The sequence below is a fragment of the Protopterus annectens genome, chromosome 12.part0 (assembly GCF_019279795.1).
Source record: "Protopterus annectens isolate FY-2018-M chromosome 12.part0, PAN1.0, whole genome shotgun sequence".
Lineage (NCBI taxonomy): Eukaryota > Metazoa > Chordata > Ceratodontiformes > Protopteridae > Protopterus > Protopterus annectens.
This window is the reverse complement of record NC_056746.1, coordinates 159,016,078-159,043,305: the sequence shown is the minus strand read 5'-3', so window position 1 is coordinate 159,043,305 and position 27,228 is coordinate 159,016,078. Positions and strand designations below refer to the sequence as shown.

The following is a 27,228-nucleotide window of genomic DNA, read 5'->3' as shown; positions in this document are numbered from 1 at the left end:
CAGAAGTCCAGGTAGTTATCAAAAGAAAGGAGGAGTGCAGGAAAAGTAAGAGAAAAGACTGACAATACTAAAATAAATACTGGTTGACTTAGAGTTTAAGAAAACAGTTGCAATAGCAAGAAACAAGGCATCAGAGGCATTCTACCAGCTTCTGGAAAGTGACTTAGTAGATGGCACAAAGAAACTCTATAAGGTTGTAAGGCAAAGAGAGAGAAGATAAAGAAGTACACCTTGGTACACCTTGTTTGCTGTAGCATAGACTAGATCCAGGCCTGCTGAATCAAGCTTTGTTTATATGCTTGTTGTTTGTTTGCTTGTTCTTTCCCTGGAACTCTAATTCCACCCAAAACGCGGATTTTCAGCGCTTCTGTGGATCCCTAGTGATGTCTGCATTGCTTACTGTACTTATTTCCTTGCTTCGCTTGAAAGAAAGTTACTGTTTGTCGTTTTTGCATTTAAGTTACCTGTAACACATTGCACTTGTTACCTGGCACTTGCTCACTAAAGCAATTATAAGTCAGCACTAAAAATTAAAAGCACTACACCCTCGCTCCCCATTGGCCCTTGTTTTCAATTATAAAGGAATTCCCAATATTATTCTAGCATGTCCAAAGGTCAGTTGTCAATCTCCTCTCCGGTCCAGCTGGTGAATATGGGAATCTTGAGGCAATGTTACAACTGCCTCATGTACACAGACAACCCTCTCCTCCTCCCAACAAATTCCAACACATGTGAGAGATGCAACCATATAGCCAAACTGGAGGCTAAGTTCTCCCAACTCAGTACTGGCATAACCAGTCAGGAGGAGAAGGAAACCACACTCACTACAATTCCAGTCTCACATAGACCTACCACGACAGCAAACCAAACACATAATCACACAAAAACATACTCGGAGGCTCTAAATAAAGATCTGCCTAAGCAGCAGAGACCTCCAAAGCAGACACCCAAGCAACTGCTACCCCAAAACAAAACACGTGCAACACATATCTCACAAAGCCAGTGTGCCGAACAGTCACAGCCCTTAAGGCTAAACAACACACCTGATACACTTGTAATAGGTGACTCTATCGTCAGGCACACTGACGTCCCACTCACCAGGCTGAACAAGGAGAAGGTCACGGTGAGCAGCCTGTCTGGCGCTAGGATCCGCCACATAACACAAGTACTCAGGTCACTCCAAGGCAAGTACAAATATGACTCAGTCATTGTCCATGCTGGTGTGAATGACCTGAGACGTACCTCCCTGGACTACATGAAAAGAGACATAGAGGAGCTCTTTGAGCATGTAGCCCAGGCTGGTATGACCCTGACCTTGAGTAGCATCTTACCCTCACCAAGAATGATGACACAATATGAAGACAAGATGATCAATTTCAAAAATTGGCTTAAGTATTGGTGTCATTCAAAGGGGATCCAATGCCTGTCAGCTTGGGATGATATGCACGACAAGCCACGATGCTTTGCTAGGGACGGCTTGCACCTGTCACCCCTGGGCTTTCGGATACTGGCAAAGGCTCTTGCTACCCCCATAGTGCCTTTTTTAGGCAAGGTTCAAAAGACAAACCCACCTCCATAGGTATCACAAGGGATAAGAAACTAAGAGTAATGCTACTCAACGCCAGAAGTCTAAACCTCAAGATGCACGCACTCGAAACTCTCCTTAGCATGGAGAACATCGATATCTGTGCAGTAACAGAAACCTGGTTCAGGACTCCCGAGAGCACCCCAGCACTACCAGGTTATACCTCATACCATGCTTTTCGGCCCAAAACTTGGACCGAACCACAAAAGGAGGGGAGTATCGATATTCATCAAAGATACCCACACCTCCAGGTTGGTGGCAAAGCACGAAGCATCAGAGACTATCCATGTGCAACTAACAGTGGGTAAAACTGCCTTCCAGTTTATAGCCTGCTACAGACCAGCCTCCCAAACCCAGGAACCCCACTCGGCCTTCCTGAGAACACTGGAAAATATGAAGGTCACTCCGAACACCATTATATTGGGCGACTTCAACTACCCAAACATAGATTGGGAGCATTACTCTAGCTCCAACACCCTTGCCCAAAGGTTCCTAGAATTCATAAACTCAAATGCTATGGAACAACTTGTTACCACTCCCACAAGAGGGGAAAACATACTGGACCTGATCATCACCAACATGGGGACTCTATGCTCCAGACCAGAAGTGTATCCTTCACTGGTAAGATCAGACCATAAACTGATCTCACTGGATATTCACATCCCGACCCCACCCCCTGCCCAGAAAACCACAGTGAAAAACTTCTCTAAAGCAAATTTCACACTCCTCAAAACCGAGGTGGAATCCTTCAAAACCCCCGGGCCTGTGGAAAATACGGCCCAGACCGCAGAATCCTTTATAAATGCATTCTATGAACACCTTCAGGAATGCATGGATCATGCAATCCCAAATAAAACCAAGACCCAATCCTCCAAAGGCAGATGACCTGTCTGGTGGACCCCAGCCATAAACAAACTGTACAATAGAAGGAGGAAGCTACTACATGATAGAGCAAAATCCCAAAAAGGGAAGGCATCTCTGATCAGTATTAGCAAAAAACTAAGGGCACTCATAAAATCGTCAAAGGCCAGCTTCGAGAGAAAAATTGCACAGGACACTAAGGATAATCACAAGGCTTTCTTTAGTTATGTTAGGAACCTGGGTGGGAATTCCCAGATATGCTCAGAATTAGTCCAAAATGACAAAAAATACACTGATCTCACAGACATTGCCAACATCCTAGCTGACAGGTTCAGCGCAAACTTCTCCCCCCCCTCCCCACCAAAAGGGCAAATATCTATCCCAGCAGAGTGCTGCCCCCCTGACATCTCAGATGCTCAGGTGGGAGCCGCCCTCTCCAAAGCAAAAAACACAACATCAATGGGACCAGACGGTGTCCCAGGCTGCGTCCTACATGAACTCCAAGAAGAGCTAAACCCAAACATAAAACTACTGTTCAATCTCAGCCTTACTACAGGATATGTACCCAAAGAGTGGCGTACAGCAACAGTGGTCCCTCTCCACAAAGGTGGTGCCTCAACGGACCCTGGAAACTATCGCCCCATAAGCCTGACTAGCTTGGTCTGCAAAGCTATGGAAAGGATCATCATGGACCTCATAAATAAAGATATTGTGGACCTACAGACACTGGATCATACCCAGTTTGGCTTTGTTAAGGGCAGATCCTGCCTCTTAAACCTGGTTGACTTCTTTGAAACAGTCACCAAGGCCATTGACGAAGGGAAGGTGGTCCACACAGCCTATCTGGACCTCGCAAAAGCCTTCGATACAATACCCCACTCGGGCATTATAGATAAGCTCACCAGCTTAAATATAAACCCCTATGTCACTAGATGGGTTGCAAACTGGCTCAAGGACAGAACCCACTTGGTTAGAATTGCTGGAGCCATGTCAGACTCCAAACCAGTTACAAGTGGCGTCCCACAAGGCTCAGTCCTGGGACCTCTCTTGTTTGGTATATATTTCTCGGAGGTACAGGCCAACACGGAAGGATTGTGGCTGACCAAGTTCGCAGATGACTGCAAACTGGGCGCCATAATCGACTCTCCAGCCGACACAAGCATCCTCCAAAAGGGCCTCATAGAAACAGACAACTGGTGCCAGAGCCATGGTCTCAAGCTAAACGCCAAAAAGTGTATAGTCATCCCCTTTGGCAAAAACAAAGTGCCCACAAATTACCACATAGGTGGTAATCCATTAAGTACAGAAGAAGTAATTAGGGACCTGGGGACCCAAGTTGATAGCAATCTCTCATTTGACAACCACGTGGCCAAAGTGGTTAGAAAAACATTTTATATAGCCCACCTAATCATGAAGGGATTCACATCTAGATTAGGGGAGGTCATCGTGCCTCTTTACTCATCCCTCATCAGGCCCATAATCGAGTACAATGCCCCTTTTGGGATGTACCTTACCAAACACCTGCAGCAACTGGAAAGACCCCAAAAGTACCTCACCAAGAGGATCAAAGGGCTCAAACAGATGCCATATGCTGCCCGGTTAAAGAAACTCCAGCTCTACTCAGTGGCATACCGCCTGCTCAGAGGTGACCTGTGCCTGACGTATAAGGCCATCTCCAACCCGGAATTAAGGGACATGTTGCACCTCAAAAAATCCAAATCCCATCGAGCTACACGCTCGAGAGACTTGAACCTCCGCACTGAAATAAATAGGACATGCTGGAGGGACAGATTCATAACCCTGAGGCTCCCTTCACTCTGGAATAAAATCCCAGTCCAGGTTAGGCAGAGTCCCTCATTGACTCTCTTCAAGAGGAATCTTGATGAGTGGATGGGAGATCGTAGGTTTACCCCGGGCATCACTTCTGTGTCACTGTTAGACAGAGGCACAGTATACTAACCTCGAAAAAGGGCATAGAAAAATTCATTTAAAATGGGTGGCGAAAGCCAAACACACTCTGGCTAGGCTTATAAATGCCCTAGGGCAGATAGCCTAGTATGAACCTATGAAGTTAGTCAGATAGCCTTCATAAGTGATGCCAGCAACAACCTCCTTACCAGCCCACAGGAGATCAAAAGTAGATGGAAGGGAGTACTTAAAGCAGCTTCTGAATAAAGAAAACCCACAGAAGCTGTACTGTCCCGAACTCCACCCATGATGAAAGAAACAGTGGAGCCCAGCCTAGAAGAAGTAAGCATTAAGGAAAATGAAGTCCAGTTAAGCAGCATGCTCAGATGGTTATTGCAGATATGATCGTTATGTTGGCAGAGTTAGGGAAGAAATGACTCCTGAGAGTATGAGAGTATTCATAGTAGTATGGAGAGAAAGCTGCATCCCAGATGACTGGAGAATAAGTATACTAGTGCCAGTATACAAGTACAAAAGCGACATTCACAACTGTGAGCACTATAGAGGTATCAGACTCCTGCCACACTGCACAAAAGTTCTAGAGAGGGTGAATGCGCTGAGTTGTAGAAAGTAATATGGAAGATGAACAGTTTGGGTTCAGATCAGGGTGTAACACTACAGACCTGATGTTTGGAGTGAGGCAGATAGTTGAGATGAAGCTGGAGATGAGGAAAGAGTCCAACTGGGCATTCCTAGACTTGGAGAAAGCAAGGTCCCATGAATGCTGATTTTGGCAGTTCTGCAGTGGTTTGAAATCCCAGAAACTGATAGAATTAGTCCAAGCTGTGTGCAAGGATCCAATGATTCGAGTACAAGCAATGTTCGGTCTCACAGAGGGACTGTCAGTGGGAGTGGGTGTGCATCAGGGTTCAGATCTGAGTCCGCTGCTGTTCATACTGGTGATGGACTACATTAGTAAATTGGTAGGAGGGGACAGGTCAGCAAAGTTGCCATATGCAGATGATGTGCCATTACAAACACACTGAGCAAGAACCTCAGCATAGGGTAGGGGAATGGAATGCAAAGTTGAAGGCACATAGGTTGAAACCGAGTACAAGTAAAACAGTGGTTATGGCAGCAAATGGGGGAAATCAAAAGAAGCTGAGAATTGAGATAGAACGCAAACTAGAGGAACAGGTTAACAGCTTCAAGTATCTGGGAGGGGTGGTTGAGGAGAAGTCAAGTCTGAATGAAGAGGTCAAAACTAGAATCAGAGGGGCTGCAGCCAGCTGGAAGCTAGAGGTGATGGAGATGAAGTGTGTGAGACAGGTGGTAGGATGCACACTGTGGGACAGATGAAGAAATTATGACATCAGCTTGGAAGTCAGCGTAGCTCCAGTTGTGGAGAAGGTGAAATACAACAGATTACGGTAGATTGGGCACATGTACAGGAAAGCAAAATACAATCTGGTGAAATAGCTTTGGGAGAAAGAGGACAAGAGGAAACCAGGGCCTCCAGCAAGGAGCTGGTTGGATAGTGTGGGAGAAGACCTGTGACAGGCATGACAGTCAAACAAGCTAAAGAGGCATTAAGAGAGCTGACCCTGTCCCCATATAGAAAATTGGGAAAAGGGGGATTGATGATGAAGATTCCTGACAAATGTATTCAGCTCGATAGCCAGGGCAGAGCGGGCTGTACATTTCCAGTATTTTGTTGTTCTGTCTTCATTACTCAAGCATTTACTCAGGGAAATTTTGCTCTCTTATAGAGACATCTGTGCATTCCCTGTATGTAAAGTCTGAAAAAGAGTGATTCCTTTCTTAGAGCTGTAATTTAACAACTCCGTGATTTTCCTTGCCACAGTGTCAGTGCAGGATTCATTATGGGCAACATTGTTTGTTCTGACTTGAATTAAGTTATTTTTAAGCCTGTTGCCAGACATTTCAAGTTTGATAAAAGCATCATTCACATCTTACTTTTGGTACCAACGAAGCAAATGATGGTTGTGATTCCCCTGTCTACATTTATGAGAGTCTGTTCCTTCTATTATAGAATCTCCTTTGACAGGAAAATCTTCTTCATCCAGTGTTGAGTCAACCCTAGAAAATGCCTGGGTAGCAAGAGCAATAAAGGAAGTGAGACGGATTTGTGGATTGTGGGAATGTTAAATGTATTAACCTAGTGCCATCTGAAACTGATCTCATGGCTCTCTTTAACACAGTTATGTCTTAAAGGATTTAAATAAGTGTTTTTTTTTCCTGTTAAACTACCCATTTTATTACTGAATGGTGTCTACATTTTTATTAGTGCCCTGACCTAAAATATTTATCACAGTGATTAATCTGTTTAACTTTTCTCTTATCTGTATATTTTGAGGTAATAGCAATCATCTTCTTCCTTTAAATCTTCTTGTATTTGTCTCACTATGACATTTTGTTGAAGTTAGTAAGGTCAGTTTGGGATGGTGCATTATTTTCCCTCGTGTTGTTTGTTTTAAAGCTGTCAAGATTTTCAGCAGTTGTAAATGTTTACTTGCCTTACATCCTGATCTTTATCACAATTCTTATTGTTTAAAGGCTGATGATTTTCCTGATTTTTGGCACTTAACTTTCATTTAGATGCCATGTACTTTCCCTTTCATGTACACAGGGGTGATGTTGCAGGTGCTTCTCCACTCTGCTCACAGGACTCCACTCTCTCTCATTCCCTTTTCTACCTTGCTGACAGTCTAACATGGGATAGTAACAGTATATATAGCACTGTGTGCACTCCCCCCCCCCACCTTTCAGTGACCCGAAAACCGGGGGGGGGGGGCAATACATAGTACCACATTTGGAAGTTGAAGCTGTAGGAGCTGCACTTGGCAGCAGATGATCAGTTGTGCAGCCTGAACACAAAAAAAAAAAAAAAAAATCATAAGATGACAATTTGTGGCTTCCTGGTATTCTCTGCTGTACTTCTGTAATCCACTGCACGACTCCATTCTTGGTAAATGCATAGTTGGCTTGCTCCAGTCTTAGAAAAAAACTCTCCTGAAACACTGAACCAGTACTTGAAGAAAGAAAAAGAAAGGAACTGTCCTGCAAACAAACATATTCTTGAGCACTGAGCATTGTTAAAAACGACTGATATAATGTTGTTGATCTTCATTCATTCCTTACTGAGGACGGAACCGAGTCGGCACCATACCAAGCTTGCGTCAGCCAAAAATTCTCAAGCTAAGATTACCCACAGTGCCTCTCTCCCCAGTACCGCAGATCTCATTTGCCACGTACTTGAGGACGTGTCAAGTCATTCTCTCTCAGCTAAGTGATCTTTTAATTAAAACCGTATCTTTTCTTGGATACTACTTATCGTTTTTGTGTAAAAACTTGTTGGATACTTGTAGAGAACTCTCTGGCGCCTCTCGTTTCTTCCCTTTACCCTTTAGGCATTTTTTACCTTACCATCGTTGGTACTTCCTGCCCTTTACCCTCTGTGGTAATTCTTAGGGATATACCCATCTTTCTTCCCCTTCTTGTTAATCTTAGTTTTGTGTTTTTATTGTTGGTGCAAGAACCTTGTTGCTGCTTGTGTGTTTTAACGTTACTTGTTGTGATAGTGGGTTTGTCAAGTTTGGTTATCTTGTTGTCGCATTATGTCAGATAAAAACGGCCCTTCAGGTTTTAAGGCCTGCGACCAATGCAGCCATAAAATGCAAAATGGACCTTGTCCAGCTCATCGTACAGCATGCATGGAGGAAGCCTGACTCAGGAGACCAGACAAAATACTATCCCCTCCTGAGAGTAATCCACATTGGTCAAAGGGTTTACCTGTAGATGTTATGGTGGTGGTGGCAGCAACGAGGAAAGAGCTCGCAGAGGAGAGCCATACTATTCAGCCACTCAACAAGGAGTCTCGGGCATTGGACAGACTTGGAAAGTGGATGTGCTCTTCTTCGATCTTTGCCATTCGGTCATTGAATTATTTGGCACATTTCAATAGGCTCCAGAGGGACCTGACAACAGAACTTACGGGAACACTAGCAGGAGCAGTCTCTGATGAGGTCCGTGATAAAGTGGCCTCTCAGCTTGCAACCCTAGAAGCTATTTGTAACTTGTCCGTGATGTTGATCTCACACGCAACCAAAGGGGTGGCTAGATCAGCGGGTGTAGGCTTTATGAGACTGCACGCCTGGATTTGCCTCTGCGATTTTGTGGACCCTTTCAATTCCTCCTTTCTCGACACACCAGTCGACCCTTCCTCTCTTTTCAGAAGATGTCCCTCTTGGGGCAGTGGAGGTCCACACAATCAGGGAGACAGAGATTCCTTCTCGGGCCAGCCCTACCAGTGCTCCTGAGGAGTGGCCCAATTGCTTTCCTCTGGAAGCAGTCGGGGTTGTTTCTCTCTGCACCATCTCACCTGGCAACAAATCACCACAGACTCTTCATGTAGAAGGGGAGCTGGGAAGAGTCACAAAAGTAGAGATGAGACAGGCTCAGCTTTCGGACCCTACACTAAGAGGCTTGAGGGAGGTAAGTAGGGTGGCACCTGATTCTTAAGGAAAAGGGGAGTCTGTATACTGGAACAAAGGGTTACTGTACAGGGAGTGAACCCCTGAAGGAGGGCTAGAGGGTGAGGTAATAGAGCAGTTGGTAATGCCTATAGTCTACCATCTGGCACTTCTAGCCATAGCAAATGCCATTTCTTTTACAGGTTTCTATGGGCATAACGCGTACCGACAGAAGTATTATGCAGAACCTTTATTGGCCTGAGGTTGGAAGGGACGTAACATGGTAATGTAGGACCTGTGGGCAGAGCCAACAAGTAGGCAAGGCAGAGACAAGGTATTTTGTCTTGGAGCTAACAACAAGGACTACTCACCCAAATCATCTTGCCTTACTCTACTCAGTAAGTAGGAACAGTAATTATTTTAGTCATTCAGGAATAGATAGTGAGACTAGCTAAATACTGTTTTTTCTGTAACTGTGTGAAACTTTCCACCAGTGTTATTTTTAATATTCCTTGTGAATGAAACTCTGGTGTTTGCTGTAAATAGATATTTAGTATTTTTTTGTTCTTTTATTATTTATTAATGTATGTAAACTTTTCATTGTGGCTGGCCGTTTAAGAGAATATTTAAGCTTTGAGAGTATTTTCATGTATTTATTTGGTGACAGCTCTGGCCACTCCTAAAGCCTTTTTGTTTGGTCAGCATTAACATTTGTATTAATATTAACTTGTACACAGTATAATCGGGTACCCTTGCAAGAACCTTCGGTAGCTGGCTCTGTAGTGCCTGGTGGCGGTGTGAACTACATTATAATCTGGGCAGAAGAGGCATAGCTAGTAAACCTGTGTCTGCCTTTCCCAGGTGTGTGTGTGTGTGTGTGTGTGTGTGTGTGTGTGTGTGTGTGTGTGTGTGTGTGTACGCATGCGTGCGTGTGTGCACACTTAAATCAAATCTCGAAGTGTTTGTTTGTTACTTGGAGCAGAGACATGAAGCACTGGTTTCACAGAGTAAGTGATCGAGGACTTGGCTTGGCACTTGGCTGAGGACTTTGAATGTGTGCCAGTGAGGAGTCTTACTGGAGACCTGGAGGGACACAGATAGAGAAATCAAGACCATGGGCTGACTGGGTTCCCTGTGTCCTGTTATTGGAACTTCTGCATCTGGAAGTACTGAGTGTATCCATTTGTATTCCAAGTGAACATCCCTCTCCAGTCTCAGTGGTGAGGATTCAGACTCCTTGATTACTGGCCCATTGTGGGGCCATCGCAACAACTACATCCATAGACAGGACAGACTAGACAAGCAGATTGGGGGCATAGCTATTATTTATAAAAAAAAAAAACTCACTCAAACGCCTTGAACCAAATCCTCCAAAATTCAATTGCACAGAGCTTCTATTTAGTAGACCTGAAATTAATGTCAAAAAATATATAATCATTATAGCAGTGTATATCCATCCTGGAAAGGAGCCCACCTTAATTGAGGATCTCCTGCACTGGTCATCCCGAACAGTTCCCTAGGAAACTATAATAATGGGGGACTTTGATGTATATTGGCTAACCTGTACGTCAGACGACCCTACAAATTTCATTAACTTGTACGGATTCTAATACAATCCCCTGCTATAATTGACAAAAAGGCCAACAGACAATCAATACTAGACTGGATTTTAACAAAACCTCACCTTCCTATCAGTCAGACTGTCTTCCAGATACCATAAGTGACCATCTACCAACGTTTTTGCTCAACTAACACCTATACTCCACCAAATATATTTAATGTAGACAAATACGTAACAGAAAACATTTCTTACCTCATATATTTCTACCCACCCCACACTTCAACTTTATGACTGGACCCCACTAATGTCACTTCCCCTAGATGCAGCTATAGCATACTTTAATAAGACATTCGTAGGCATATTAAACAGTTGTGCTCCTCCTAGAACTATTAAAGTCTAAGCATTCTCTTTGGCTTACAATACAGGCCAAGAAGTTTCTCAAAATCAGACACAAAGCTTAGTTTCAATACCATTCCAACAGAAATCAGACCACCCTGCATAACCATTGGCAACTAAGAAATATAGCCAAAACCAGGTCAAGGATGACCAAAAATACTATTATATTGCAACCCAACAAAAATAGCAAAATAATCCTAAAAAATTCTGGGCTACTGTAAAACAACTATTGCATCCTGGCCAATCATCTACCACAGCACCTACCACTGCAAACCCTAAGGATAACATTCCTACTCAATTTAATACATATTTTTTGCTAATTCTATATTATCTCTATTTAAAAATAACACCAATGCCCTCCTAACCATTCCCAAAATTTCAAAAGAAACTACTGATGCCTTCTACTTCCAACCTGTACAAACCAGCACAATAAAAAGGCTGCTTAACAAACTTAAACCCACATCCCTTGCTGCTGACAATCTACCTTCTGAGTATGTCAGATTATCTGCTGATGCTTTCTCTTATCCAGTCTCCATACTAATCAGTCACTCCATAACAGAACAGTTTGTTCCTATAATCTGGAAAATATGCTATATCATTCCATTACATAAAGGTGGAATGTCTACAGACCTTTCTAACTACACACCCATTGCTATTTTATCTCTCCTATAAAAATATTCGAAAAAAAAAATGTTTACATTGCCAACTTATGAATTACCTGTTAGCTACTAAACTTCTTTCCAATTCTCAACATGGCTTCAGACTTAACCATAGTAGAGCTACAGCCCTTTTATGTTTCACAAACCATTTAGAAACCCAAGGACAGCGAGTTTCCTCCATCTTTCTAGACATGTCCAAATCATTTTATTCAGTCTCCCACCAAAAACTGCTCAGTGAATGCTTAACTCTAAACCTAAGCCTCTCTGCCCTCACTTGGTTTCATGACTACCTATCCAGCAGAAAACAAGCTGTCAAATAGGAACATGATTACTCCTCTCTGCTACCTATCACACTAGGTGTTCCTCTGGGCTCTGTCCTAGGCCCATTTCTGTTTACTATCTTCACCAAAAACCTCCATACTGTTACCCAGCTCAACACAATCGTACAGTACTCAGATGACTCCACTCTTACATGTGCAGCATCCTCACTCTCACAACTCCAACATACTACTCAGGAGTCCTTCTGAGCTGTAGAATCCTGGGTCTCAGACTGTCATTTTATTCTCAATCCCAATAAAACTAAGCTAATGTTATTTTCAAATAATAAAACCTCAGGCCCTGGGTCCTCCTTTCAAATACATTCATCCAGTAATATCACTATAGTCCCAATATCTCATACCAGGCTGGGTGTTACAATTGATAATATGAAATTTGATAGTCATCTGTCCTTAATCATAAAAACGTACATTTAAAACTTGACTCGCTATATAGAATCAAACCTTTCCTCATCAACTCCACAAGACAATCTATTGCTAGGACTCACTCACTGACTACCTTCGTTTATGCTTCACCTAATTAAACAAAACAGACCTAGCAAGACTAGATGCTTGCTATAATAAAATTGCTAGATTTGCTACTAACTCCCCATATAGATCCCATCACTGCATTGCTCTGTGTCAACTAAACTGGCTAGAACTACCCAACTTAGAACACCTCGTGGCATAGTCTAGCAACCCAACAAGTGCCCTGCCCCCCATGACCTAATATAACCTCAATCCAATCAAAGACACCTGAGATCCTCTGACAGATTTTTACTACAAGTCGCAAAAGCAAATAACTGTGGAGACTGACTGCACTCCAATCAGATCTCTAAGATTTGGAACTCAGTCCCCAGTTCATCCTAACTAATTCCAACCCCTCACATTTCAAAATACTTCTCAAGGCTCACCTACCTAAGACTTGGCTCTGCTCTTGTCTACCTCCTGGCTAATCTTCATCCTTCCTATATTCCTCACCTCATCTTTGCCATTATTTGTATTTCTCACTACGTTCTCACTTTTCAGCTGATGTAATCCATCTCATCTTACCTTCCCTCTGCCTCAGAAGTCCTTTCCTCCTCTTTCTGTCTGAATCCCCTATCTATTGTATCTACTCTCATGTCAGTTATTGTCCTGGATCTACTCTATATGTAAAACCACCACTCTTATTTCTTCCACTATACCGTAGTCACTATGTATTGTTCTAAATTTTGCTAAGTACTTTTATCTGTTTCATAACTTTTCAATCTTATCCTCTTTTGCCATTTGTATGTAAATGCTTTTATACTATTATGTCATCTTTGATTGTTTTCTTAGGTGTAAGATAGTCATTTGTATTTTTGACTATTGTACTCTATACCAAATATGTTAATGTTATATTTCTGTAATGTTTTGTTTTTTGTATCTAATGGAGCTTTTCTCTCCAGGCCTCCACTGAAAATGAACTTTCCCAGTAAACAAATATCAAATAAATAAATGTGTCATAGAAGCTGCCACTTCTCTGGAATAGACTACTGGTCTCATAAAACAGAGCTCCTTACTGACCCTATTCAAACACAACCTAGATAACTGGATAGGAGACCGCAAATTCACCCCTTGGGTTGCACCCATTTCCATCATGGACAGGAGGTAGCCATTGTTGATCACAGATGCTCTCTGTTCATAAATTCATTCTGCGAACTACCCAAAAAAGAACAAAGGATAATACTTGGGATTAACATGGCTAGGCTTGTAAAGGCTATAGGGCTGCTAGCCTAGTAAACTCCTATGAACCAATGAACCAGAGAACCAGACCAAAGGATAAAGCAGTCCTGTTCAGAAATTCAGACCAGTTGGCATAATGGTTAAGGCCTTTGCCTCCCATGCACAAGGTTTGATCCTGACCTCCGACCAGTGCCTGTTTGGAGTTTGCACGTTCTCCCTGTGTCTCTGTGGGGTTTCTCCCACATCTGAAAAACATGCTGAGTGTTTCCATCTCACGCTCACCAATAAATGGAGGTGTCAGCAGCAGCACAGACTCTACATGGTGCCCTGTAGGGGGAAGGGTTGAACAGACCAACCGCTATGGGCATCTACTGTGGTGCGCAGTATCCTCATGATAGGAGGACACGGATCACAGACTGCAAGCCGTAGCAGGTCTAGCCACTCATAGGTGTAAAACATGGCTGTAGGTGATTCAGTCATGTTGACTAATGTCTCCAAAATGGGCATGGGCAGTTACCAGTGATAAGTGGGTTGAGGACCTGGCCTACTCTTACCTACACCAGGGAATCTTTCTAACAGTGGGAGGTGTATATGTGCCCCTGTTGGTCAGTGTGTGCCCGCCTTGAAGCCCAGCAGTCCTGAATCAATAAGCTACTGGCCGGCCAGTGTCTAATCACCCAGCCTGGGTTACCTGGGATAGCTCTGTTGAGCGAAAGCTGGATGTAAAACCACCCAACCTGCAAAACATGAACTGAGAATGGTTACGCTTAATGTAGGTTCACTGACAGGACACAGCTTTGAAGTGGATGACATAATGATTCGGAGGAGGCTGGACATCCTATGTATCCAAAAGATGAGATGGAAGGGCAGTGCAGCAAAGCCACTTGGCTTGGAATCCAGACTCTACTATTCAGAAGGGGGACAAGCTAAAAATGGTGTAGGAATTGTGAGAGAGAGGCTTCAGAAGGCAGTGAGGGACATCACCAGAATTAATGACAGATTCATGGCAATCAGACTCCAGTGTAATGATAGGGCAGTATTCATAATCCCAGCCTATGCCCCACAGCAGGGTTGTGATAGTGAGGAAAAGAGTGCATTCAGACAGCAGTTGCAGGACCTGCTAGATAAAGCAGGACAGCATGAATTGGTGTTGATAAAGGGTGACTTGAATGCACATATCAGGACAGACAGAACAGGATATGAAGACTGCCTGGGTCCACATGGGTGGGGCAACAGGAATAAAGAAGGAGAAGCCATTCTGGCAAATGGCTTGATAGTAGCCAACACATGGTTCAGAAAGAGAGGCAGTCACAAGATCACATACAAGAGTAGCCAACATGCAACTCAGGTAGACTTCTAGTTAGGAAAAGGCACTGGGATAGAATCCATGATTGCAAAGTCATCCCCAGTGAAAGAGTCAGCCTACAACACCACTATTTGCCACAATCAGCTGCAAGCACTGGTCAGAGAAGGCTCTAAGGTCAACAGAGACCAGGCTGAAGACCTGGAAGTTGACTGGAGAGAAAGTACAGCAGTTCAAGGAATTACTCAGGGCTCTAGCACCCCAAGAAGAGGAGGAAATATGTGGAGTTGAACAAGAATGGCAACGCCTAAAAACAGCATGTGTTAGGACTGCAGAAAAGATATGTGGCAAACCTGGTATGGAAATAAGGTGCATAAGGAAAGCTGGTGGTGGAATGCAGAAGTCCAGGAAGTCATCAGAGGAAAGGAGGAGTGTAGGAAGTAGTGGGAGAGAGAAAAAACTACTAAAGCTACTGAAGCTAAGAAAGAAGTTGCAATAGCAAAGAATAGGGCATTGGAGGCACTCTACCAACTTCTGGAAAGTGACTCAGTACGTGGTACAAAGAAACTATGTCAGATTGCAAAGCAAAGAAGGCAGAAAGATAAAGAAGATAGTCAGGCACCCTTCATAAGGGATGCCAATAATAACTTGCTCACTAGTCCACATGACATCAAAGGCAGATAAAAGGAGTATTTCCAGCAGCTTCTAAATGAAGAAAACCCCACTAAAGCTGTACTGCCCCAGAAACAGCCTATGATGAGAGAAGACGAGGAGCCCACCCTAGAAGAAGTAAGACATCTCTAAGGAAAATGAAGTTAGGGAAAGCAGCAGGCTCAGATAAGGTCACAGCAGATATGATAAAGATGCTGGGTGAGATAGGGGAGAAATGGCTCTGGAGGGTACTCATACCAGTCTGGAGAGAAAGGCGTATCCCAGATGACTTGAGAATAAGCATACTTGCACCAGTGTACAAGAGCAAAGGGGACATCCACAGCATAACTGTGGGCAGCACAGAGGTATTAAACTCCTATTACATTGCATGAAAGTTCTGGAGAGGGTGATTGATTTTTTTTATTTATTTTTATTTTATTTATTTATTTAACATTTGTTGACCGGGAAAGTCCGACTAGGTTCCAAAGATCCTGTTTTCAGTGGAGGCCCGGGGAGAAATGCTCCAGAAGCGTGTCTTTAGAATGTGGGAGGAAACCGGAGTACCCGGAGGAAACCCACGCGAACGCAGGGAGAACATGCAAACTTCACACAGAAGGCACCCCAGCCGAGAATCGAACCGGAGAACCTCTTGCTGTGAGGCGACAGCATTAACCACTGCACCACTGCGCCGCCGATTGATAAACGGATACACATAGTAGTAGAATGTAAGATGGGAGATGAGCAGTTTGGATTCAGATCAGGATGCAGCACAATTGACCCAATGTTTGCAGTGAGACAGATATTTGAGCAGAAGCTAGAGATGAGGAGAGAGTCCAACTGGGCAATCCTAGACTTGGAGAAGGCATATGACAGGGTCCCAAGAAAGCTGATCTGGGCAGTACTGCGGTGGTTTGAAGTCCCTGAAACATTGGTAGAATTAGTGCAGGCTATGTACAAGGACCCAATGCCTCAAGTACGAACAGTATTCGGCCTCACAAAGGGGTTCCCAGTGAGTGTGGGTGTACATCAGGGTTCAGCTTTGAGCCCACTGCTATTCATACTGGTGATGGTCTACATTAGCAAACAGGTCGAAGGGGGCAGATCAACAAATCTGCTGTGTTCAGACAATGTGGCATTACAGGCAGACTTTGACATAGAACTTCAGCAAAGGATAGAAGAATGGAATGCAAAACTGAAGGCATATGTGATTAAACTAAGCACAGATAAGATAGTGGTGGTGGTGGTTGTTGTGTCTTTCGGCTTTTCCCGGTTAGGGGTCACCACAGCGGAACTCCAGTCCGCTAATGATTGGCAGTAGATTTTTATGTGCCGAGTTGCCGGCCCTGACGCACGACCTTCAACGAAGGTACGCCCATTCACGCATGTCTCCGCACAGAAGACGCTCTAGCTGAGAATCGAACAGGACAACGTCTTACTGTGAGGCAACAACACTACCGCAGCACCACCACCGCAGTGCAGATAAGATGGTAATGACAGCAAATTGGGGAAATCAGAAGAAGCTGAGAATAGAGATAGAAAGGAAGATAGTGGAACAGGTAAACACCTTCAAGTATCTGGGAGGGGTGGTTGAGGAGAAGGGAAGTCTGAATGAAGAGGTCAAAGCTAGAATCAGACGGGCTGCAGCCAACTGGCATAGAGTGTCTGGTGTAGTCTATGACAGAAGAATGCCAAAGAAGCTGAAGAGGAAGGTGTACAAGACAGTGGTGCACCCAGTACTACTGTATGGTACAGAAAGGTAAGCAGTAAAGGCAGAACAGATGAAGAAGCTAGAGCTGATGGAAATGAAGTGCCTGACAAATGGTGGTAGGATGCACATTGTGGGACAGACGAAGAAATGAGGACATAAGAGCCGAAGCCAAGGTAGCTCCAATTGCATAAAAGATCAAAGAGAACAGATTACTGTGGTTTGGACACATGCAGAAAAGCAGAAGACAATCTAGTGAGGAAGATTTAGGACAGACAGGAAGAAGGTAAGAGGAAGCGGGGACATTCAGCAAAGAGGTGGATGGATTGTGTGAAAGAAGATCTGCAACTGTTAGGCATGAGTGTTAAAGAAGGCAGGAGTGTGACACTGAATCGAGAGTTGGCGACAGTTAACATGATACCCCGACCCCATGTAGAAAAAAATGGGAAAAGGGGGGGCTGATGATGATGATGATTCAGAAATTCACAATAATCCTTGTGATTTTGACCTTCTAGAGTTGCCACCTGCCAGGAAATTGTCGTGATACTCAGGAAATAAAGGGTCCCTGTCAGAATATCTGGTTTTGCTGAGTGCTTGTTGGATGTTTTGAGTGATTCTAAGAGCCAGGACATTTCTGAAATATATTTTCCCATACTGTTCGACTTGATTTTCCTATTTGTATTTAAATTATATTGTCAGAATAGTCTTTGCTTTGTTTTAACTGACATCTTGGGTGTCGTAAAATGCAGCCATTAGCAGGCAACTCGACTTAGCAGAAGAATCCTGCTCTTGTTGAATCTCAACATAAATACACAAAGCCTAGAAAGTCGAAACCTTCCTAATTATAAAAGTAAACTAATGGGTCAAGTCTTCAGTTGTACTGTGTTCTCTTACAAAATGACATGTTTTATTTTTAACTTAAGTATAAATAATAGTATAGATGTGAACAAAAACTGGACTCTGGAAAATTTTAAACTAAGTACAAATATTTTCAAATGTTCTCTGATTCCTCATCCCCTCAGTCTGGTTTCGACAATATTGTTTAACACATGCTGCACTTGTATATATGTATGTATGTATATATATATATATATATATATATATATATATATATATATATATATATATATATATATATATATATGCTCATCTGTTGCACTTAGTTCATCATTATTGACTGTTTCTTTGTTTATCGCTTAAATACTAGCGTTAAAAGAGAGGCAGTGCACATTGAATTACTGAAATGGGTTTTTGTCAGGCTTTTGACTGTTTCAAAAGTGATAACCCTAAGAGCTTGGAAGTTTACCCCTGGGATCTCTTCTGTGTCCTTGCTAGACAGAGGTACAGTAAACTAACCTTAATATGGCTACCTTCTGTGACCTACTATACAGAGGCACAGTCAACTAATCTAAAAGGGTGGTGAAAGCCAAACACACTCTGGCTAGGCTTATAAGTGTTAGCCTAGTATCAACCTATGAACCTATAAATGCCAGTGACTAGACAGTTGCAACAGTAATATTTACTAGCCTGTAACATTATACTCAGCTGTGACTCATGCAAACTGCTATTTGCAAGCAAAGTAGTGTTTCTCCAAAGCAGTAATGGAGTGTTCACATCAAAATATACTTCCAAAGCTCTAGAAAGTGACAGGTATATTATAAAAACTTCCCAAACGGAGACCTATATACTTAAATTAGAAAGATTTTTAAAAAAAATGCATCAACCCACTGTTAGGGTTGCCACCTTTTAAGCGGGTCAAAGTGGGACATGGGGGTTTGGCCAATATGACACTGGCCACATCCTCTACCATGACATCACCACAGGAGCGGTGAAGGAGATGTTGTTATGGGTACGACAGATGGCTGCTGGAGTGACTAGCTAGCTGCTGGAGTGGCTTGTTGGCTGGCTGCATGTGTGGCTAGCTGGCCAGCTGCTGGAGTGGCTAGCTGACTGGCTGGCTGCTGGAGTGGCTAGCTGGTTGGTGGGAGTAGCAGCTGAATTGATGGCTTGATGGATGGATGGCTGAATGAATGGATGCCTGGCTGGATGGCTGGCTGGCTGCATGTATGGTTGGATGGCTGGCTGGCTGCATGAATGGTTGGATGGCTGGCTGGTTGCATGAATGGTTGGATGGCTGGCTGCATGAATGGTTGGATGGCTGGCTGCATGAATGGTTGGATGGCTGGCTGCATGAATGAATGGCTGGCTGGCTGCATGAATGAATGGATGGCTGGCTGGCTGGGTGGATGGAAGGCTGGCTGGCTTGCTGGCTCCTTATTAAAAAAAAAAAAAATCTCTGTCGTTATTTTTGTGGCTGTAGAAGCACTTAAAACAAAGCACCCCTACAGCTGCGATCTTTGCAGAACTCTTCCTGCCCCATTCCCCACCCCTTTCATGAATTGCAGCCAATTGCTGCAAGAATTAGAGCGCCGAGACCTAACAGGCAGCAGATTTGCCTGCAGGTCCCGGTTGGTGATGTAACTGAATTGCCGTGGAAAAGCCGGAAGTAATTGTGGCTTTTCCACGGCAATTCAGTGCGATTGAAAAGCGGGACTTTTCAAGTCCACTCCTCAACACATGAGTGTCCCGCTGACAATGGGACTGGTGGCAACCTTATCCACTGTTGTATAATCTCATTTTTTTGCGCCTGTTCTTCTCACTAACCATTCTTGTCATGCTTGTACTCCTGTATCAGACAATTGCTTAAGCTTGCAGCTGAACTTTCACTGAAGTAATAGTTTAAATAGATTTGCAGATATAGGCAAAGCTAATCTGTCTCAGAACACCATTAGTGGCACACAGGAGGAGACGGATAATGTGAAAATAGTAATATAATTATTAGCATGGATTCTGGCAGCATCGAGTGTCCACACAAACTTGCATGACTGGTCAAACAGTTACACCAACAGGGCTTAGAAGATACTGCTTACAAGAGTAACAGCTTTAATAGCTGTGCAGATATACAGAAAGCTAACGTCTTACAGACTAAGACCGATAAAAACAGGAGAAAGAAAGTAAAAATAAATATAAGCACTGATTTTGGTCACAGCCTCCATTCAAACAGACTTGCAGTCCATGCAAACACATGTGGAGTGGCCAAGCAGCTATACCAGCAAGCAGTGGAAGAGACTGCCCACTACAGTAATAGTTTAAATAGCCCCAGAGATCTAATTGAAGCAAACCTGAGAACACCACTACTAACACCCAGGGGAAAGAAAGAGAGCAAAATTCATAAAATAAATAAAAGCACCGATTCTGGATTAGCAAGTCTCCATGCCAGACACTAGAGCCATGGCTTAACTAGCCTTGTGTATCTAAGGGAAGCTAGTCTTTCCCCAGAGATCACCAGTGACCCACAGAGGAAAGAAAACCCTGCCAGAGTGGCTAGACAAGGAAGAGGTCTGGAGTATGTATCTGTATGCACCTACAAGCTCAGTAGCGAAACAAGGAAGAGGTCTGGGGTATGTATCTGTATGCACATACAAGGTCAGTAGTGAATGCATCATTTATTCTTGGGTACAGCTTTGATGTGTACTTTGTTGCTTTGTGTTTAAAGCTGTTGCTTGGTGCACTCTGCTTATTTTTGACTTGCCGTAGTGGCCTGTGTCATGGCTGAAAACAGTCTACAGACCAGTCTGTTTGCCCGGTTACAAAATGTAAAGAAAGAAAAACATAGTCCAGTGATGGGAAGAGGAGTAAGAACATCCATCCAAAAAGTGGAGAGACAGACGCAAGACTTTTAAGTGGTGCGTAGCATGTATGCTTGTAGGAACAGGCTGGTTAAGGTGAGGAGCTTTCTTCCGTCACCTGTAAAATTCGAGCAGTCATACATTGGTTTTATACAAAAAGTTGCATTTCTGTGTGTTCCAATCAGTGAATAGCGAGAAATACATAGTGTTTGCTGGCAGTCATTTTACCATTAATTTACATGTGGCAATACACAGTTTCATTTTCTTTTCCTCCTAACATTGGATATCAGTATATTTAATACAAGTGTTTTCTCCAAGTTAGTAAAAGTGCCCACATGTTTGCCTGTTCAGCTTAAAGCCTTCTGTACCACAAAACATAATTCTTAGTCTGAATTTCTAACTGGTTTTCACTTGCTTAATCACTGTGTGTCAGCCTACCCACTTTCCTACTCACCTGGCTGCGGTCGCAGTGTACGCCACAGACCTTCATACACAATGTATACCGAAGCACCATAGTGTTGAGGTTAGATCATGCAGCATGCCCTCACCTGGCTGTGGTCGCACTGTACGCCACAGACCTACATACACAGTGTATACCAAAGCACCATAGTGTTGAGTTTAGATCACGCAGCATGCCCTCACCTGGCTGTGGTCGCACTGTATGCCACAGACCTACATACACAATGTATACCGAAGCACCATAGTGCTGAGGTTAGATCACGCAGCATACCCTCACCTGACTGCGGTCACACTGTACGCCACAGACCTACATACACAATGTATACCGAAGCACTATAGTGTTGAGGTTAGATCACGCAGCATGCCCTCACCTGACTGTGGTCGCACTGTATGCCACAGTCCTACATACACAATGTATACTGAAGCACCATATTGCTGAGGTTAGATCACGCAGCATGCCCTCACCTGGCTGCTATCGCACTGTATACCACAGACCTACATACACAATGTACACTGAAGCACCATAGTGCTGAGGTTAGATCACGCAGCATGCCCTCACCTGGCTGCTATCGCACTGTATGCCACAGACCTACATACACAATGTATACCGAAGCACCATAGTGTTGAGGTTAGATCACGCAGCATGCCACATTACATACTCATGTGTTAAACAGCACTGTCTGCACTCTTGGTATATATAGACAGTGGCAACCACATTAACAATATACGTAAGCCTCAGAAGTGGACATTTCTAATCAGTGCCTGGACATGGAGAATGTGATTACTGCATATAATTTCTGTAGTACTGATTAAGTTGGACAGCCTTTTCAGTTGAAGACTTTACAAATAAATTACACCTTGGCTGCACAGCATGAATATATACAGCGACAACAGGTAATTTATGGTTACTTCAAGCACAGGATATGACATCACCTACACAATTTCAGAGACCTGGATATTGGATCCTAGGGCACACACTAACGATTATCCTTTTTTGGGAAAGACTTGCAAATAATGCTAATGTATGCTCCTATGGTAAAGTTAATTGTAGCCAGCCTTGAAACTCTGCTGTATTAACCTCTTGGTTAATGACACTATATATGCTGTCAAGGTGCATATAGTTTCTACTTGATCCAAGAAGTTTGCTGCATCGTTATACATATATTAGTATCTTATTAAGGCTGAGAGAGTTATGCTCTTGGCATAATTGCTAACAAATATTTCTTTACAATATTAGAAGACACTACAGATGTCGCTCCTACCATGGCTATCAGGTGTGTGCGTGTGTGAGAGCATGCATATGAGCATGCGTGCATGTCTGGTGCTGTGTACTATGGTAAAGATGCGGGCTGTGCCTTTCAGTACATTATGCAAGTAGTATTTTTTTACAGTTATACTGCTTTTGCACAGACAAATCCTGCTGTACAAGCAGTGACTTGATTGACGATATTTAAGGTGTATTGATGTAGATCTGCCATCATCAGCCACTTGTAGAAATACCACCTTGGTTCCCCCCTGAAAAGAGGTCACTACCTAGTAGAACTATTGTGGTCAACAAAGGATACATAAAAAAAATAATTAAAATCCATTACATGTAGCTTGGGGTCATTACCTTGATGCACTGTTCCTTTTCTTCTGAATCGTACACAGATTATTATTGTGGGGGGTGACTTCATCTGCATTGCTGCTGTGTACCAGTGGTCTTTGTGGATAGTGCAGCATTGTTATACTACAAACGTCAGGCATAAATGATTGAAAGACTCATGCTCAGTCTAGTGCTGGCTTCCTTTCATTCATGAGCCCTGGATTTTGTAGACTTATGAGTCTCACCCTTCATTGATAGATCAGTAAACCCTTCTGTTCTTCATAACAAACTCATTAACTAAAGCTTTTGCTGTGTTTGATCTCAAACTTAAATATGAATTTTCAAAAGGTATTTCTAAAATTCCTTAAATTAGCAATAGAATATCAAGGTGGGTTGTTTTGGGCTGTGTTGCTTAATCAGATGTTAAATGCCTATTGGAGGAACACTTCTAATTCTGGTTTGAGGTTTTATTTAAGCACTTTTTTTTCAAACTGGCAGAATTATTTTCACATGTTTTAAACCTGTTGCATTGTTACAATGTTTACTGTATTTGTTCTTTTATTGTATTTTCCTTATTTTTTCTTTTTTGTCAGCAAGAAGTAAATCCAAGGAACATGAACAAATAGAATGAAGAGCAGTGTCCTTACAGACGGTTCTCTCTGTGTCCTCCTAGTTTCTCATTTATGCTTTTTAGCAACCTTGAATGACTGCTGCCAAGTAAAGATTCTGGAATTGCCATGACAGGTGCTTCTTGCAGCCTGCAATGACAGCTTCCTGCTTTCGGGCCTGAATCCTTCCATTTAATCTTACACCTGTGCTGTCATTTTATACCAGTTATGCAGTGCCTAGACTGTCTCACTGTCAGTTCTTGAATTAGTTGTAACATTCTGTTATTACTTTATCTCACCGTATACAAATTAGATTTTCATTAACACAAATTATATCATATTGTCTGGCCCATTTGCTCTGCTCTGCCATGTTGGGACTGCTACTGGTTCTGAGGGTGCATCTTGAATCTCATGGTTTTTCAGTCCTACTCAGACTGCACCGCTTTGGAGTCTTGATATCGTAGTGGCTTTGGGAGTCCCTTATGTCCAACAGTAGTTTTACACCACCCCTACCGACTGTATTTTATCCTGTATTTATTTATATATGCATTTTCTGCTTGCAGGTTTGTAAGCCTCATCATCACCATCACCATGTTGTCCTGTATTTATATATTTTGTGTAGTATGATTTTGCTGTAATCTGGCTCTCATAGGAGTCTGATTTGGCTTCCTTTTGAATGTGCATAGCCTTACAAGGAGCCTGCCTGAGGTGACTATAGGTCCGTCCTCCTGATATTTTCATACCAGCCAAACCTATAGAGTGGGACCCTCAAGGGGTCCTCAAGAAGTTTTCTGTCTTTAAGATGTCTTTGGGTCCTTCCATTTTTTTCAGCTGTGTGATGTAAAACTCACAGCTTCGTCACTTGGGAATTGAAGACAAAACATCGTTATGTTGGACAAAGACCCCCAAATCAAGAGCACTTTTTAAAAATTGGTATTACACGTTTAGAAAAGTAATAAGGAGTCTATGTAGCTGATAGTAAACACTTTTTCTCTTCAGTGACCTAGCCTTTTTGTTTGTCTTACTCATTTGCAGAGCCAGATCATGGTCATATGGGGCGCTGGGCAGGGTAATGCCCCCCCCCAGCCATATCAACATCCCATTACTTGTCCGTCTCTCCACATTACTGTAAAACACTGTTTAAACCTGTCAGTGTGAATACTATTTTATTTTTTTAACTTTTACAACGATCACTGAGATTTAGATTTAATTTAAAATGGTTATTAAAAATTATGCAGCAAAAACACTTGTCAGCCATTTGCTAAACAAAACAGTTTCATACTAAAAACAGACCTTGCATGAGTAACATTAAACTACTTTTCCCTTGAAACTCACATTTATTGAGAATGCAAAAAGAAAAACATAAGGTAGCCAGGAAACACGAAACAGCCACAAACTTATGAGTGCTTTCATTCTTTAATCAACAAACTTCATCAGAGTAAAATTTAGCAAACTTGCCACCAGTAATATATTCTAATGCATATGTCATGCTAAAATATTCAGTAAATTACAGTCTTTTAAAATATTGTCACAGCAAATTATAATCTTTTAAAACATTGTCACAACATATGTATTTAGAGTATAGTATTGATGGTGACAAGTATTTTTTGATTTCCTGTAGAAATGCATCAAAGCTTTGAAAAGTGAAACTGTTCCACACTTTAGGCTTATAGTTCTTCTACTTTGTGTAAAAAAGCTATGATACCTCATTTGAGGCTAGAAATTTATGGGTATATATACTTTTACTTTGTTTTTTTTTGTTTTTTTGTCAGGACTACTTTACTGAATAGAAAAAGGGGAGATTTATCTAAAATAAGTGTGCTAACTGAATATTTTCCAGTATTGTCCCATTCTGGGAAACCACTCTGGATATTCTTGAAGTGACTCTTGTTATGAAAATCACTGTTGCAGTTGATACACTTGTGCTTCCCTCTTAGAGTGTTTTGAGGAATTTTAGCAAGGCTGGGAGCAGTAAGCTTTAAACGGACTGCAGATAAGAGTGGCGGTCTGCTGTCAATAGCCAGTAAGCTCTTACTTTAAATATTTCCAGTTTTTCTTTTGCAACTGATAAATGGTCAAACAAGTAAGAGGTAAAACTTTTAGCTAAGTTCATTCAGTAGCAGTAGAATCAGCAGTTAAAAGGTTTTGTCATATGCTGTCCATTCAGAAGTCAAAGCTATATTTAATTTTCAAACTGTTCTGCTTAATTTCTTTAAGCAAATACTTTTATTGTGCTTGCTGTTGGCTGTTTGCTTATAGGTATACATATATGTGTATATAAATTCACACAGCTGGTGAATTGTGATTGTTTTCTTCTGCCTTTCTTCCTCTTAACTGCTTAACAATATCTAACATAAATTAATTGTATGGTTGGCTTATTTTAAGTCTATAGTGACTGTAACTCTGGTGTGCTACATTGTTCTGGCAGTGGCACTGTGAAGGCTATTATTAGCCCTTCCTAAAAGACATTCTGCAAATAAATGGAAGGTAATTTTAGCTAAGATACAGATAAGATAGCACTGAAAGGTACTAGGGTGAGAGAAAGGGAAAGGTGGGTCAGTTTCTGAAAAACTGGTGTTCTTAACTCTGCTCTTCATCTGCACAGGGTGAAGCTAATTTGGGTGTGGATGATGTTGGCCATAGCCCAAGTCAGCACTGTTCATTTGCCATACTATGTTAAATCAGAGCACCTCATGTATACACACACACACACACACACATTTTATATGTAAATATATATATATAGCATGCAGCATTCCTGTTCATAGGTAGGTACTAGGCTATCGGCCCAAGGGTCTACGTAAGCCTAGCCAACAAGGTTCCGTGGCTTACGCCACCCAAGGAAGTTAATTTCCTGTGCCCCTGTCTAACAGAGCCACAGAAGTGATCACCGGGGTGTATTTCCTCTTCCCATCCACTCATCAAGATTTTTCTTGAAGAGTGCTAATTAGGAACTTAGCTTGACATAGATGGGTAGCTTGTTCCAGAGTATAGTAAGCCTCTGGGACAGGAATCAATCCCTCCAGCATGCCCTGTTTATTGTGGCGACAAGGTTTAGGTCCCTAGCATGTAGCTTGGAGGGATTGGGATTTCTTAAGGTGTAGCATGGCCAACAGCTCTGGGTTTAACATAGCTTTATATGTTAGGCAGATCTCTCCTCGGAGTAGGCGATATGCTACAGAGTAAAGCTGGAGTTTTTTGAAACGGTCAGTGTAGGGCATCTGTTTGATACCAGTAATCTTCTTTGTGAGGTACTTCTGTGGCCTTTCCAGCTGCTGCAGATGTCTTGTGAGGTACATTCCAAAAGGGGTGTTGTACTCTATAATGGATCTAATGAGTGCAGAGGAGAACAATACAATGACCTCTTTTTTCCTGGATGAAAACCCTTTTGTGATAAGGTGTGCCATGTAGAAGGATTTCCTGACTACTCTGGCGATGTGATTATCAAAGGAGAGACTACTGTCCACGTGGGTCCCAAGGTCTCATCACACATTTGGTGCTAAGTAGACTGCCGTTTATGTGGTAGTTCATGGGTGCAGAGTTTTTACCAAAGGGATGACAGTGCTCTTTTTGGCATTGAGCTTGAGGCCATGCCTCTGACATCAGGCAGCTGTCTCAGTGAGGCCCTTCTGTAGGATGTCCACATCATTTGGGGACTCAACTGTGGCTCCTAGTTTGCAGTCATCTGCGAACTTCGTTAGCCAGAAGCCTTCTGTATTAGCCTGTACTTCAGAGAAGTAGATA

General features: G+C 42.6%; 1 protein-coding gene across 1 annotated transcript in view; it reads left to right on the top strand.

The window, feature by feature from the left end:
- Window positions 1-27,228, top strand: part of CPPED1 (calcineurin like phosphoesterase domain containing 1) — a 738,666-nt gene that overhangs the window by 701,285 nt on the left and 10,153 nt on the right. The gene's annotated exons all lie outside the window — the stretch shown is intronic.